The following is a 17,851-nucleotide window of genomic DNA, read 5'->3' on the forward strand; positions in this document are numbered from 1 at the left end:
GAATGACCTTTCAAAAACCCCGTCTCTATTGAATGCAGTGGAAGAATAAAAAGCTTTCTAGCATACTGACTGAGTACATCGATAACAGACTAGTTCGATATAAACTGTTATTAATATCTCAGATTAATAATGTTAAAGCACATATCCAGTTCAAAGCAGTCACCAAGAATCACTTTCCCCACTTACTTTACCATTTCCAAAGTAGAAAGTCAATAAAGAAAGATCATTGTAGAATCCAGCCACAAGATATACAGTCAGAAATCTCAAGTTTATTTTTAACGGAATTTATTCAGATTTGAATGCTGCCCTTTAAAGATTTATTGGCCTAGTCCTGTTAGTGTTAAAACTCAGCTATTTCTAAACATTAGGTACAACTGTAAGGTACTGGTGAACTACCACGTGAGCTTTATGCATTAAACAAAACAACTCTAGCCCTAGAGATCACAAAGGTACTTTGATTTTGGTGTCAAATGATCTCAAAATTATATAACAAATCCCTTGCCATCTTGATCACAAAAATCCCCCAAGTAAAATTCTTTAATAGCAGTATTAATCCTCTTCAGCTGAAGGGCAATGCTGTGCATTACAGCTACCTTTTACAACACATCACTGTTCTCCATATAATACACAACAGGTTCTTATTATATACTGTACTCTTATTGTGTACACGATAAACATCATTTATTCCCTAAACCACATTTCAATAATAAATGTAATGGTGGAAGCACCAAAAACTATCACTACAAAATTAAAAAAGCAAAGAAGGCTTATTGCTTTCAATGTTGTCTCAAATCGTAATGGATTATACTAAATGAAAAAATAAACAAACGTATAAAATTGATATGAAATACTCTATTGAAATAGAACTATACGAGTTAGACTTCCATAATATTGTTAGCAGGATATCAATACATTTGAAATTAACAAACCAGTGGTGGGTTAACATGACTTATTAGGTGCAAAACTTCAGCTGATGAAAAAACTGCTAAGTTTTATATCGATCAGTGCAGTGCTTCCTAAGAAGGTTTCCAAGGGGCTTTTGAATACAGCATCAGGCCATACTTTGATGATGCAGGATCCCCGTTTCTGTTACAAATTAAATTGTTTACTCTGGGATAGACATCTGCCAAATATGAAGTTGTTCACCATCCTGCTCTTTATCCAGGACCAGTTATTCACTTTCATCAAACATCCAGTAACTACTGAACTATGACCCATTGCGGAACCGTGAATGTCACATTGGTGCGGTGACCCGGGTGGGAGTGTGGAGTGTCCTTCGCCGAGCCGAAGTTCAGCAGGGGAGGGTGTAGCAGAGCTAGTGTGGTGACATCAGCGCCCTCACTGCGCGTAGCAAGGTCCTCAGCTGCCTGGGCTGAGGGAGGTCTCCTTTAGCTCACGCGGTTGGTGCCCTGTTGCGTTACACCGGAGACCTGGATTTGCGCCCCAGGTGTGGGGGCCGGAACGGGCGGTGGGGGGCACGACCCCGCGCGGAACTGTGACTGTCACAATTACTTGTAATAAACCCATAAGTTAAATTAAATCTTAATTATTCTCTTAACACAATGCATCTTAAAATACTTTAATGAAATCTTGTACTTATGGGCACATTTAATGCTTAAGGTGTTTCATGTAACCACGGTTCTGTGAACTACCAAGTCAAATGCTGCCACTGTTGATTATGAGGCATACAGAATGACAGGTTATACTACAGTGTACATCTCTTGCAAACGACACGATTTTTACTGCAAAACTATGAACAGTCTGAAACTGTATGCTCACCGTCTACTTCTTTATATTTGTTAGATTGTCTTTCCTTTGATTGAATGTCTCTCTGAATGTTTGGCGCACACTTGGGACTGTATGCCAGTCTTCGAATGTGCTCATCTGTGCTTACTGTACATGGAGAAGTGAGGGATGGCATTTGGGCAACCGAAGGTAGGATACATTCTACCAATGGCTGTGGAATATAATATATAGACCGAGACATAGCACAACATAGCAGACCAACAGCTACCAAAGAGCAGGCAAAGCCAGGGCATGAACAGGAGACATGACCTGTGAGCCACACCACAAAACTCAAAAGCAATAGTTTCCACTCCACCAGCTAACTTCTTGTAGCTAGAAATGAGGGTAGCTCAGCAAATGAGAATAAATGACGTCTTTGTCCATATTCGTTGAAGGCATGCACCACTAAGTTTTAAGTGATCCAAGGGAAACCTTTTTCATAAGAACTATGCAGTAGGAATAGTATTATCCCCCTGCCTTCTTCAGATATAAGAAGCAAAAACACCAAATATTAAAATATTCTATTTTAAGTGGATTGAACTAGTAAATTGTCTGGACTTTAATTCTTTTTTTTAATCATTACCTTTCAAATTTAATGTTTCATAAAATAACATCACATCTGGGTTCAGATGAGGTACAGCTATTGGAAGTGACTCAATCAACCCAAACTGCAGGTGGTGTACACAGCCCTTGGCTCTGCCCTGGGAACTGTATCAGTGCACATCAGACTATCACAGATGAGGTAATACCCCAAAGCCAGGATCAGAGGTCTGCCTGCAAAGCTGTTTTGCCTCATGCATTTCTAAAGATGGGAATCTGGTATATTTCCCTAATAATCATGAGATGAGACCTCTTCTGAACAAGAGCACCTGAGATCTTCATTTCCTCCTCAGCAAAGGTGAAAGGCTAATTGGATTTGGTGTTAAATCGGAGGACACATCCTGACAGCCCTATGCTTACCTCATAAGCAAGCCAGGTGCAGCAAATATGAAACTCAAGGCCTCCAAATCAAAGACAAAGAAATAGTATAATGGACAGCAAAACAGTTTACAGAGAAAGAGATAAATGAGGATAGCTGTATGAGTAGATAAATCATTCTTCCAGTGCACAGCCATTATTGAATTTCAGCAGGATATCCTGTACATAGGTCTTGTCTATATTCTACAGATTTTAACATGCTTTATAAGACTGGAAAAATGCACAGCGCTGTTATCTGTCAGAAGAAGGTTTTCCCCAGGGCCCTTGCCTAGCGGGGCACCGAAAACCATTATTTAAATTCTCAATCTTTGATTCTCAAGTTAGAGGACTCGGAAATTTGTTTGATGGGCACTTTGGTTTTAAATGGCAAATACAAGAAAAACCCAGCTGAAAGCTGCTTCTGTATTTTCTACTTGAGATAAATGCCAATTACCACAACAAAAGCTTCTCCAATGCTACAGTACATACAGCATAAGACATTCATATTTCTGGGCTGCACTACTGTTTGCTCGGAACACAGCATCAGCACAAAGGAAATGCTATACAAAGCATTTCATAGTGTCTCAGGAGCTATATACCAACCATTTTCTATACCTCACATAACATTTTATACTTCGGTAATAATTCATCAGATGCAGTGATAAATTTACTCTTTGCTTCCAACAATGCATACGAATACAGGTACGAATACAGGCCAGACAAACTGATGACTGTTAGTGACTACTTTTCAAGTCAAAGTGTTGCAGGAAGAGCAGAAAAGGTGATAATTGTAGCCAGGAAGGCTTATAGGATTAACAGCTGTACACAGGCACAGCCGTTTCTCATCTCCAAAATAAAAATGCTTCTGCATCAGGAATACCATACATTCATACTTGGGGAAAAAAAGGTGTTTAAACCTGTGATTTGGATCACATGTGACAAACTGTGACTCCTTGAACTTATTGCCATATGTAACCGGTACATGTACTGGTACAATGGAATTCTTACTTACAGAAAGTCTCTTGATTGTTAAAACAGTGCAGACAGTGGAGGATCCCCAAGAGACTACATCTGTGGCAACTGCCACAAAGTCCAAATTCTGGTCAAAAACCTTCATGTACTCGTGGAGGAACTAAAGGCATTCAAAAGGCTTCAAGGGCCTGAAACAAACCAACATGGACAAAGTGACTGAAGGAACCTGGGCCAAGCTGGTAAAAGGAAACACACCTCAAGACACCCAAAATATCTTCTCCATGATGTGGAATCAGACATGGGAGATCAGGACAGACACTCACAGGGCACCTCCATCACTACTTCATAATGTCAAAGCACTTGTCTCAATTACAACCAGGACTAGCAAGAGAGCAAAAAAGAAAGGTGGCCGTTGATGAACAGTCCACTCTCTATAACATGGCATCAAAAATATGCACCAGGGACCACAAGATGACAGCAGTTTGTTTTTTTTTCCTGGAGCTACGATATTATTCATACAGTGGACAGGTTCCTAACAGTTACACTTTAAGCAAAAGACAAAAGATGAACCCCATGTGGGAGACGAGAAAACAAGAAGCCAAAAACCAGGAAGCCACGATCCGTAGTCAAAATGTATCAAGTCCAAAAAACCTATCAGGAACCAGGAAACCTATCCAAAAGACCAATTCAAAAACAAGATTCAAAACCGAAGTAAAGAAAGCAAACCAGAAGTCTAGAAAAACCAGGAAGCGGTCAAGATAGCAAAAGGCTCTGAAGTGTCTCACAAGACGTTCAACCCAATACTGAGTAGGGAGATGAGCGTGAGGCAGGTTAAAGTAGCCAGGAGGAGTCCAAAAATCTGGGAACAAAATAGAGGACTGAATCAGTGGTTTTCTTAGGAATCCTTCCAGCAGCCACAAAAGGTGAATTACCACAAATGTTAATCTGTCAACACTGATAAGGGGTGAATGATATAATTAGTCGTGTATCACAAGGAATTGCATAAGAATCACTGCTGTTCTTCATTTACAGTATATTAATGATCTAGACTGTGGTGTAGATAATAAACTAGGCAAGAATGTAGATGATACAAAATTTACAGGATAAGCAAACATTGTAGAAGCGATAAATTTAAGTTAAAAATATTTAGATAAAATTCATGACAGGCAGATGATTATGAACACATACAAGTTCAGGATTTTGCATGGAAGCAGTAAAACACTATATAAAATGACAAACAGTGAAACTGACGAACCCACTTATGAAGAAGACTTCAGTGTTTATGTTGAAACGTAATTTAAATGTTCTAGACCATGTGAAGTAGCAAATAAAAAAGTGAACCAAATGTCATGAAATTCACTGTTGGTAAAAGAAATGTTAATAATGCACTAGTAAGGCTTCATTTAGTTTAGGGCATACAAACGTAATCACCATGTTATAAAAATACTATACTGTATATTGCTGCTCTGGAACTAGTCCAGAGAAGAACAACATTCTATGTCCTACACTGACAGGCTAAAGGAACTGAACCATTTTAGTCTTAAACAGAGATAATTATTAAGTATTCAATATCCTCAAAGGTGCTGACAGTCAATCTGGTAGTCTTCTTCAGAATGAACCATAAAAAACAAACCAGATGACTCAAGTGGGACTACAAAGAAGTTTGAATAAACTGAGAAGAGGCACTTCTTTATCCATATGTGAGCACTTAGAACCTTGATTGGATAGAACACTGTCAGTCTTTGTAAACAGGTGTAGAAAATCAGTGAGTATCTTAGAGGACCAATAACCTGGAAGTTATTGGTCAATTTAGCAAGTATTATTGCAGTAAAGGAATGATTTTATGATTTTGGTTCCTCTTACACTAATAGAAGTAAAGTGGGTCTTTAGATATGTATGTGGTTACATATTAAATCTTTAGACCCCTGTTCTAAACATGTTAACCTCATTCATTCAATGAATGCATAAACAGGTGGTTCTGCTCACACACGAGAAATAATACAAAAGAGCAGATCAATATACCTGCAGGACAGAACAAAACTGCTAACAAGAGCCTTTGACACCAGCTACTGTAGAAATGTAAACTGGTATTCTCGTACCATAATTGCTACTGAATTACAACCCAAGTTGTCACCATAACAACTGCCACCTCAGTATTGAAACGCAGCTCTCAGAGGGAGCAGAGTTACTGCTTTTCAAAGTCAGAGAAATGCCTTAAGGGACATGCGCAACCAAAAATATATACGATTTTGGGCTCACATAAATTACCCTTAATTTCATGAAAGATGGAAGGAGACTGAACCCCCAAAGGAACTCTCTTTAACATTCAAATTTGAAGTACAGGCCCATGTTTAATGTTTCAATCATTTGATACCTTTTTCATTGCAAATATTTTTCAGGATATTTCTGAGGCAAATTTTGACTAGAAAAGGTTGTTCTGATTCAAAGCGTTTGCATCATCTCTCAAAGCAATAAAAAAAATCAGAGGTATTTTATGCAAGACAAGGGGGAACATCAAGGCTTTATTAGGAATTATAGAATGAGTGTGGGTGCTAGGCAAAATCAAAAGGTCTGTACATGCTTTTCTGTCTACATATATACTACTTTGTGTTTTTCACTTTGATGTCTACGGAAAAGCAAGTAAAAAATAAAATATTTAACTCTTCATAAATGGTGAAACGTTCATTTTTTGTTATATTCATTAGATTTGGAGCCCAGGATTCAGCAAGTGGCAGCGGCAATTTCATTGTGATGAGAATTGTTGTCATGGTCAGTTGGTGACAAAGAATAAAACCACTTAGGGCTAAAGCATTTCAAAGGATTTCAATTTTTATAAAGGGTTCCTTTGGATATTTCAATATCCTTTTGCACATGGTTAAGGTCTTTAAGAATGGAAGGTGTATTGTACTACCCAGACACTGCCTGGATCAGGATGTCCCTCCAACCTGACCCCCTCCCCCCATGACCACTTTGAGAATTCAATGGCCCAGATGGGAGAAAATGTCCAAAGTCAATAATATCCTATGTGACTCCGACCTACTGTATAAAGCTAAAGCTTGCCTATATGGCACAGTGGCAAAAGTATCTCAAAGCCCACATGGTGTTTTCAGCGAAGCATTAAAGTACAACAGCAAACATGGCCGCTGGTCATGGCCTAAATTCAAAGTGTTTCTGTCATGATTGTAGTCCCTCCGCCTTGAGGGCGCGCCGGCTCTTTCACTTCGGACTAGATTTTGTGCACCTGCCCACTGTTCCAGCCTCCTTCCAGCCCACCTTAAAAACCAGGCACTCACTCTGTTCCGGACTCTGCATTGTTTCCCATACCAAGCGAATCCGGGATCTGAGTCTCTGGTCCCGTTCCCTCTTTTTTCCCCCGAACCCTCCACCGGATCCCACTCCAGTTTTTAATCCTGTTTGTCCTCGTCTTGGATGGACCGCCCAGCTTTGGACTTGTTGTCTTCCTCTTGGATTTCCCACTGGACTCTGTTTTGGATTGTTTGCCCCGGACTCACCCCCCTGAACACCTGCGCACCATGGACACACCCCCTCTTTTCATTCCCGACTCCCGCATGCTTTTTTCCCCTGTGTTTTCCTCACTCATCCCCGGATTGTGTCATCTGCATAGGGTCCGGAAAGAATGCTTTCGTTACAGTTTCATCTAGGTTGTGAATATTTATTCTCAACATACTGTATTTTAGTTTTCGGTTTTCTTTGCAGGTTTTGCAAACATTTAACTTCTTTCACCTACAAACTTTTTTGGTTTGAACATTCAAGTTGTGATTAAAAAAAAAATTTAAAATGTGTTTAAATAATTTGTAATTCAACAAATGAGGAACATCACTGGAAAGAGATTAATTCTTTTGCAAGACACTAGTCCTGACATGAAAATTTCGAAAGGTTGTTGTTTTGGACCAAACTTGACAATGAAGTTTTCAGTGGAAAGGATTTTCAGAAGGTGAAAAACTATTTTAAAGATAAAGCCAGACCAGGAGTTATTCAGTAACCTGTAAATCTATAAAACAACTTAGAAATAACTCACCTGTGCAATTGTTATTTTAATGTATATTTTTCTACTTATACATTTATTAAATTGCTATTGTCTTTTCCCATAATTTCACAATATAATACATGTGAAGTTTTTGTTTCTACTAAAAGAGAATGCACAAGCAGGCTAATTTTGTTGACAGATAACTGCAATTACTAAGACCCATTTTATTACCCTGTGCATATTACTTTTCAGTAAAGCTTGTTCTAATTGGAATCAATTATAAGATTTATTATAAGTACTAGAGAAAATATTCAAATTCATCACTTGAACAAGGAATGAAACTAAAGCTGTTTTATTATAATAGATTTTGAATATGATTCTGACATTCCTGTATCCAGTAATTGTTAAAAAGGCCAAAAAGGACGGAGAAACTATGAACAAAGGGCTGGTCCCCAAGTGTTCCACAGAAATAGCAATAATAACACTTTTAACAGCCTTGTAGAAACAAGACCATGAATAATTAACCTGCTTGAAACAGTGCTCCCAAGTGCAAAGAACTTTGCAAATCTAAAAAATGGTCAAAGTGTTTTTTTTATTCAAAAAAGTTTGTGTCAAGTTTGTCAGAAATGACACTTTTTACACTGCAAGAAAACTGAACACAAGCCAGGAATCAGGCTGAAGAAGACAATCCCTTTGTTGCCAAGAGGCTGAACTGTGAATTGTGAAAGGGAAACAGAAAGCAGCGACTGTGGAGAACAGTATTGGCACATTTGCCTGTGTCAGCTAATTCCCACTACAGCAAAACTAGCTTGCAATCTCTCCCCCCAAACTAGCAACTGGCCAGGTCTGCCATTGCTAGCATCACTGCAAGAGAAAAATGAGCCCCCGGGCTTAAAGGCTAATAAAAAAATTTAAATGCAGGCTTCCTTACCTACTGTAAAAATCTAAAGTACACATTTACAGTAGTAAACCTGGAAGAGACCAATTACGCCAGAACATTTTCGTGCTACCTAAAAGATGGAACTGAGTAAGTGGTGAGTAGAGAGAAAATAACCTTTTAGCTTTGAAATAATTTCTAAATCAAAATGAAATTGTAGGTAATGATCTAGGGCAAAGAAACTCCCTTCATACGTTTCTAAAATGCAAAGAAGTAAATCTTAAATTCATTAATCTTGTCTCATCTCTAACTTTTTCAAGAACCCTGAGCACTGAACGTTTAATTTGTTGCAAAATGTGCCTTCTCCTGTAATGAAATGACACTGAAAAGCACTGAAAAGTCATTAGAAGATACTAGTACACTCTCCAGTCTACCAAGACTGGAAGGCCAATAACAACCTGAAGGTCATAATGCCATTTCCCATTTGAATTGTGGCAGACAGCCACAATTCTGACATCATTCCTTGGTAGGCACACTGAGCAAACAAGTCACAAAATAAAAGTGTGAAAACACTGAAGGAATTGTAATTTCAATGAACAACTACTTTAAGCACTGTGCATAAAGCTGGTTTTATTGCAATGCAGTAGTAAATTATTGCTCCCTTTTGAAATTAATGAGGATTTTAGAATCATAGCCTTTCCTTGATCCTGGTTTAGAAGGCATGAGATCATGCTCTTTTGTTCGATTCACTTCTCACTGAAGCAAAGAATGTAGCAGAAAAGATCAAGGAATTACGACTGTTTAACCTTAGAGGAGTAGTGAAAATAGCCTGTCACAGCTACAAAAATACCCTTTAAACCTACACTATCCACTTGAAGTTTTGCACAACAACTGCCATTTAAAGAAAACTAATAAGCATAAAAGGCAGTTGATATGGCTTTTGGAGCCAAACCTTCCTTGTGAGCAAACAGAACGCTGTTAATCTAATGTAAGTGAATCATTACACAAAGAGCAAGGACAACTAATAACTGGCACTTTTGTTAAAGCACCAGTGGAACATACCAGTTCATGGGTTTTTACTAGAAGTGACAAAATACTCCAGAGCAGCTTTGTGTTAGTTAGATGCTTTGTCAAGCCTACAATAGGTTAACCCAGGTTTAAAGACAGCCTTTGTACTCCATCATTGTTGCCTTGTTGGAAAGAAAAACAAATACACTTTTTTTTTTAGTTTTAATGCTTGCCACTTAAGTATTGCAGAGCCACATTCTATCAAATCAAAGACAAACCCACGTCATGTAAAGAGATCTCTCCAAAATAATGACTACCCTAAAATCACTTTAATATAAACTGCAAAGAGAGACAAGTGTTCTTATTGGCAGACAGGTGGTGGCAAACTACTGTACAGTACAGAACTGTAAGAAAGGTGCATGACACACACATACAGTATACTGTATATTTGGGTTGCTTAAGTTCTTCTGTACTGCACTGTATATATTGTATAAATAAAGTTCTTTGCAAGTGGTACATTTTTAGGCAGAAGTCTAAAATAAATTAGTTTGCTGTAAAATAGTTTATCTACATACATGGCTCTTGGATGCTCCTACAGAGGTTTAAGGCTGCAAATGTTTTGCTAATAAAGTTAGCCTGCCAACATGCCCCCTACCCCCTTATCCCCAATAAAATAATCTAATTAATGCACTTCAGGTAGGTCAATCCAAGTCTGGGCACAAGCCTTGGCACTGGGTCCCCCAGGTTTCACAATTTGCTTAAAAGTCAAAGGTCACCAGGGAAAGCTCTGAACAAAGTTCTATGGACAGATGAGAGCAAGATAAGCCTTTACCAAAGTAAAAGAAAGGTTAAAGTGTGACAAAGGAAAGGAGCTACAGATGCTCTATATTTCACAGATGAGGTGGTAATGTCATGAAACAACAAAGTATTGACTTACTGCAGACAATGTAAATCTTTCTAAAAATTCTGAAAGACACAGACCATAGCGGGTATTTTAACATTTAACAAAAACATTTCTGAGAAATACACTCGAAAAATGTGTGTATTGTTTCCCAATATAAAGATACTTTGAACATAGAAACAAAAGGAAGTATCTTATTAAATACATTCCAAGACTGCCCTTAAGCCTCTTGTCTTTTTTCCCCACAAGGAAATTACTTTATACTGATCTGATGTTTCTTGCCAATCTGGTGCTATTTAAAGACACATGACCCTGTTCTAGCAGAAAAACACAGCAGAGAAATTGTGAACCCAAAAAATGTAAACATACCTCAAGCACGCAATATATCATCAGTGAGACTCTAAAGCACTAGCTTAACCTTCTGGCTCTCGTTTACCACTTAAGAAAAAGAAGGTTTTGTGATACTAATTAAATGCCACAGATCTTGTAAGAGCCATACTGCAATTACCAGTTTTGTTAAGATCCTGTTTTTCCTTTTATATTATTTTTCTGGGGATATTTTGAAAACCATGGAAGACATCACTAATGAGCCTTTATTGGTCTTTAAAATATCTGTTCTGCATTTGAACAAAAAACATTTTTGTAATATGAATTGCTGTTTACCACAGTTTCTGCCAACGGCAAAAAGAAGGAACATACAAATACAACTGTCACAGTAAAGATTCACCTAGTGCTATGTTGCATTTTTCAAGTGCAAAAAACATTCTTCATGTTTGAAGCTACAGTACATATTTAAGAAAGCTTACTGCAAGAAAAATAACTTTAAAAAATTGGTTCACTTGAACTGGATTTCTTACAGTAAATGCTCATCATCCCTAAACTCGGTTAAAATGCAGGATGTTCAGCTTGTCTCAAGTACAAGTTTCAGAACATAATATAAGAATATTACAACTTCCTGAACCATCAACGGAATGCAGTCATTCTAGGGTGATCTGTAGGTAAAAGAGATAAAAAGCTTTTTTCAAAAAGTTTACTTTATACTGTATGATCAAGGCTCACTACTAAGATCCTTGTATGAACAAAGAGGGAAAGCAGTGCCATCTGCCACTTTCTGTCATCCAATCACCACAATCTCTAAAGAAGATTCAACTTCAGACGGAGAACAGATACTGTACAACTCTTGTTGACAGCATTAAAATGGGTTCCCAGCATGGCCTCGTTTAGGGTGGAGAACTAAGGGCACCCAGGCAGACTCAGACCTCCCTAGCACTGACTCATGTGCACCACCCCATGGGGAAAAAGAGTCACAGATACTGTAACTCTACACATTCCACACTTGAAACAAGAATTTCTGGGATACAGGATTTAATCTATATTCTAAAATGCTTTAAGAGGCAGGGATGCTCAGAAGCCAATATACAATGTTAAAGTGAAAATTAAAGTACAGGTAAAAGACAACAATAAGGTTGCTGCTGGAAGAGGTGTTAGTGGGGCCAGCAGGGGGCACTCACCCTGCGGTCCATGTGGGTCCTAATGCCCCAGTATAGTGACGGGGACACTATACTGTTAACAGGCGCCGTCCTTCGGATGAGACGTAAAACCGAGGTCCTGACTCTCTGTGGTCATTAAAAATCCCAGGGCGTTTCTCGAAAAGAGTAGGGGTGTAACCCCGGCGTCCTGGCCAAATTTCCCGTTGGCCCTTACCAATCATGGCCTCCTAATAATCCCCCTCTATGAATTGGCTACATTACTCTGCTCTCCTCCCCACTGATATCTGATGTGTGGTGAGCGTTCTGGCGCACTATGGCTGCCGTCGCATCATCCAGGTGGATGCTGCACATTGGTGGTGGTGGAGGGAAGTCCCCATTACCTGTAAAGCGCTTTGAGTGGAGTGTCCAGAAAAGGAGTGCCACAGGTGTACCAATTCTTTAAAATGTCCTTCTGTGGTGAAACAAGGAAAACCTTGGCCTTTGACATGGTTAATAAACTAGTTAACTTTCAAAGAAAAATGAATTAATTAGGAATGAAAAGCAAGAAAATCAAATAGAAAAAAAATATTTTCTAGCTCATCGGCCTTTCAAACTGGTACACTACAACAAGGTGCACATGAGATCATTTCTAAGCATGAGTTAGAAATGTGAGAGAGTGAACATTACTATACTGTAGGTTTGAGCAGTGCCTTGAAAACCAACAACAAAACAGAGAAGAGTATCTTATTAATTAAAACATGGTATCTGATGACCTGGCAAAAAGAAAGTATTTGTTTTCAGCTGAGTTCTGTGCTGAGATAATGAGAGATTTTTGAAGGCTCCTGCACTCTGAAATAAATCCATACCCGAAGGTAAGGATATCTTATATTTTACTGTACAGTATATTTCATTTACGGTCAGAAACCATTGAAATCAATAATACTTCAAATTAGCATGTTTGTTAATGTTAAGATGAGAAGTGCCTTTGTTTACTGAAGCAAATAGACATGTGAAATCCCCAAATTGCTGGTGTATTTTGAATTTTCAATCACTGTGTGGGCTGAAATTCCTGTGGCTGTTACCAAACTGGAGAAGACTATTTATAGTCTGTTTATCACTGGTATGACAGGACTGTGTTATATGTTTACACTTCACTATGAAATGTTCAGTGTAACTCACCAGATGACCTCACTGTATGCTTCATGAGGCTCTTGAGATGTGTTCCAGCTCAACCATGTGGTGTGCAATCCAACAGTTCAACAGCACTAAGGACAAAGAAACTGAACTTCAGACATAGTGATTCACAGCTACCCTCGAGCTCTGGCACATTCTTTATTGAGCACTACAGCTGGCAGTGCCTAATGATATGATATTCTAAAACATATACATTTCCCAGCGGCGCCACTGTATGTTTTACAAATTTTCAAAGCGCAATTCTTCACAAAATGATTTTCCTAAATGAAACTACAAATCTTTAAAATGTAGCTTGCTCACCACTAAACCTCAGCTAAAATTCATTTGTTCACTGTGTATTGTTAAGTACAACATTGTTGCGTTAATATTACTGTTAGAGTACTGATCTGATTTTCATCAATCTCCCATTACAAAATAATAAGCAGCCTGCCTTGTCAGTATAATAAGGAATTATTAATGCAGCAAGTTCAGACAGAATGAACTGGAAGGGGTAATGCGTTAACTGATGATCCACTAGGGAGGTGGTTTAAGTTATAAACAAAATGCAGGCATTGCACATCAGTTAGATATCCATTTGAATGGCAACATAAAATAATTATACAATGATTGAAAGATCAATACATTTTATTTCTTATTTTTCTGGTTTAGCCAACAATTGTTATAGTATTATCTCTAGCAACGTCTCAAGGCTCCAACAGCATTAACTTCCATGTACAATGCAAAACGCTAAATGCATAAATAAATCTTATTTATTGAATAGATAACAGAGAAGGCGCTTTTTCAGAACATATCCTTTTTACCACAGAATTCAGCAAAGCTGAAATGAAAGTAACTTTATGATGCAGAACTTCTGAATTCTTCATATTCTTCACATTGGTTGCCAAGGATAATCTCTCAGTGTATGGAGATGAATGTATATCATGGCATTTCAATTACAGTTATTCACAGTGATATTCTATGATGTAGCTTGTAAAGATTAAAAAAAAAGTTATTCTAACAATCCCATTGTGTAGAATGAGCTAGTTAGAAAACTCCTCTCCTGGATTTCTCTCAAAAATATCTACTTTAACCAGGGAATGAAACTTTAGTTTCACAGATTTGGCATTCATCTGGGCTCTGGAGATCAGGAGCTGGCACGTGTGGCTAAAAATTGGAATGGCAGGTTTTTAATTGATAGCAACTCTTGATTTCTTCATTACATATAAATAAAAGGGAATACTTTATTCAGAATTCAGTTTCAGAATTATCGTGCTTCTTAAATGTCTTCATATGCCACAGGTAAACCTATGTTTCTTCCACACAAAAAAGAAATGTACATTTTGTGTGATCTTAGCAATCTTTATGATTACTTCTTAGCATGATTCTGTTCATTATTAGTATTAACATACTAATACGAGGAGGACAAAGCTACTGGACCTATAAGCAGAATGAGTCAAGGGGCTACTGCAAGTGTGATCTGAGAAGTATGCAAATAAATGAATACCAGAAAATCAGGAGTTTAATAATAACAGTAATTTATACTATTATTTATTTGTGATTATTGACCTATTATTATTTATATGAATATTATTTTAGCATTAACATATAGAAGGGGACCCAGATTGTCCATTACAGATGTGCAGCACCTATCTGAGTGACACACAGCAGCCGAGAAGTAAGAAAAAATCAGTGGAGATCAGGAGAACTTTAAGAAGGGTAGACTGTACAAACCCAGAATGAAATTTAGTTAGAACACTGCTGTGTTTAACATTTCGTGAAGGACGACCCCACATACAGTACAGCGTCCCCAAGCACTGTACTGATGTTCAGGGTTTAGAAGTTTTCGAGACTTTGCTGACTGTTCCACCAACAAGCAGCCACCTGGTTTTCCGTTGAAGTCCCCATCCCAGTACTTAGTTCAGCATTTCTTGGCTTCTGAGATCTGACAAGATGAGGCTACAAGGTTCCAATACTGATTTCACCATACTGTTGCACTTTTTACTTCACCAAGTGTTAAGGTTGGTTGTCCCTCTCACACTGTCCCATCTAAACTCCATTTTGACTCAGAATGTACAGAAGTGTGTTTTTCTTGCTTATTAGATACTATATATAATGCAACACCGTCAAGTCATACTGTATACTGTATACAGAATGCTTTTTCCACTGAACATACTGTATCAAACAGAAGAACCCTTGAACTTTGCAACACACAGGGAGAGTAGTAGAGTTTATTGCCATGTAATGTACATGTACATTGGAATTCTTATCCAGGTTGATCTCTCGGGCATACACAGTATAGCAGACAGCACCATACAATGTAGACAGCACATTCCAAACATAATAAATGACAACAGAACAATAAATATGCAGTACTGAAAAGAAACACGATAGACGCTGCAAAATGTGCATAGTGCAGACGTGCATTGAGTCTGAGGCATTGCAGTTACAGTAGCTTTTAAGGATCCATACTGCATAAGGGTAGAAGCTGTTCTTAACCCTAGTGGTACCAGAGCACAGAGGGAAGAACAATTTGATGGGATGGTTGGGATCCTGTATGATGAACTGGGCTTTATTGTGTTAGTGGATGTTGTGAATCTCATCGATTGATGGTACTGTAAAACACATCCTAAAATCCTCTAAGCCATTGCCACAATCCCTTGTAGTGCGTCTTTGCCATGTATGATGGTATTGCTGTAACTCACATTGATACAAGTAGTGAGGACACTTTCTATAGTGCTGAGGTAAAGGTTCATGAGTAGCTGCTTCCCCATACTGCATTTCTTTAAGCACTGCAGAAAGTGCAGGCGCTGTTGTGCCTTTTTCAGAAAGGCTACAGTGTTGCGAGTCCAAGCCAAGACAGCGGAGATCTGCAGACCAAGGAACCTGAAACGGCTGATAGTTTTCACTTCTGTGCCATCAATGCTGATTGGGGTGTGACTCCCTCTGGGTCTCCTTTAGTCCAGAATGAGTTCTTTTGGCTTGTTGATATTCAGGGCCAGATTATTGTCAAGGCACCATCTTGTAAGATGCTCCGCCTCACTTCTGTATGCAGACTCATCGTTGTCGCTGATCACCCTGATAATCGGTGTCAACTGCAAACATAATAATGTGGTTGCTGCTGTAAGTGGCAGCAGTTGAACGTGAACAATGAGTACAGCCTAGGACTGAGAAAGGACTGAGAAAGCAGCCTTGGGGAGCTCCAGTGTTTAGGATCACTATAGAGAAGAGGTTTGCCCTTCAGGATATCCAGTATCTAGTTGCAGGTAGAGTTGCGAAAGCCAGGATCCCTGAGTTTTGGGACAAGTTCGGCAGGAACACTTGTGTTAAAGGCCAAGCAGTAATCTATAAACACATATCCTTACATAGGTGCCCAAACTGTCATCCGAATGTTCTAGGGCAGTACTGTATGTATCACTAAAGATGTGGCATCATCAACTGACCTATTTGGGCAGTAAGTCAACTGAAGTGGGACGAGGGAGTTAAAGTGGCATTGTTGGTGGCAAACAAGCACTGTTTCATACCTCTTTGTAGTTTGTGTGTCCATTTCCTGAGAATCCACTAATGTAAAAGTGGCCATGGTTCCCCAGTGTCCCAAGTTGTATATTCAAGTATGGGTTTTTGGACTAGTGCTGAACATAATTTTAAACTGAAACAGTTACTCTCATTTGGACAAGTCAAAAATATATCTGGCAATCACTTTAATCTAAGTGATACACTCTGTCTTGTCAAACATTATTAATTAATCTCAGGTAAAAAAAAAATGTAAATGAATCTTCAGCATTGCTAAGGACAACTTACTCTCACGACAGTAATTAAGGTACTGTAGAGCATTACAGCCGTCATACATGAGTCTCTGCGACTGTGGGCATTGTCATGTAAAAAGGGGTTCACCTCCCAGGAAGTAGAGGCAGAAACCAATTAAAATCTTGTGCTCCTGCCACTTCTTATGCTTAAGGCAAAAAGGAAATTGGCAAGTATTTCTTCATATTTTTATTAAATATAGTTTTTTCTAAAAAAATAGTTCATTTTTTGCAGCATGAACTAGCATAGTGTAGCATAGTGGGTAAGCCTTTAGACTCAGCCTTGCCCCATTTCCTGCAGTGCACTCGGCTGTAGAGTATACTGTACAGTAAGTGGGCACTTACACTGCTGAGGAAGCAATCACTAGAATTGACCAGTGTCCCAACCAGAAGGTGTTACAAAAAGCAGGATGATATTAGACCCACTGTGGCTCCAGTATGGACACTGTTTTGTTTTAACTTCAGTAAAATATGTACCAGAACAGGGCACAAGCCAGTATTCTTAATATTTTATAATAGGTAAAGCTGGATATACAGTACCGTTGTATACTGATACACTGTAAGGACCACTGAGAAAAACATGACAACATTTGAAAACAGAAAAAGAACTACTGAGACATAAATCAATTATCTACTGCTTTCTCTTAAATTTTGTTTTAAAAAACTGTTCATTAAAATGATCATTTCTTTCCGTTCTTTCCACAAAAAGAAAAGGAGCATAGCACATAAAACTTTTGTGATACCAAGACCAATATAAATGTAAATGGATTTCATGATGATCTTTTAAGGTTGCATTGGAAATAGATATAATTAAACTGTCAAATCTAATGCAGAAGCTATTGCTTTATTGCGATCACTGAAAAAAAGACAGGTATCAAAAATGGTAGCACCTATTATACAAAATGTATAGAAGCCACATCT

At 38.4% G+C, this 17,851-nt stretch overlaps 1 protein-coding gene across 3 annotated transcripts in view; it reads right to left on the reverse strand.

Moving 5' to 3' along the window:
* The window catches only part of LOC148658414 (microtubule-associated tumor suppressor candidate 2-like), a 209,368-nt gene that overhangs the window by 151,497 nt on the left and 40,020 nt on the right, over positions 1-17,851 (reverse strand). The window contains exon 3 of one of the 3 annotated variants that reach the window (XM_088639560.1): positions 13,137-13,222. The exons of the other annotated variants lie outside the window; for them this stretch is intronic. The gene's annotated coding sequence lies outside the window, so the exon portion shown is untranslated. The remainder of the gene's footprint in view (positions 1-13,136; positions 13,223-17,851) is intronic. 3 annotated transcript variants of the gene reach the window in all.

Source organism: Lepisosteus platostomus, chromosome 7 (assembly GCF_059453375.1).
Source record: "Lepisosteus platostomus isolate fLepPlt1 chromosome 7, fLepPlt1.hap1, whole genome shotgun sequence".
NCBI classification, from domain to species: domain Eukaryota; kingdom Metazoa; phylum Chordata; class Actinopteri; order Semionotiformes; family Lepisosteidae; genus Lepisosteus; species Lepisosteus platostomus.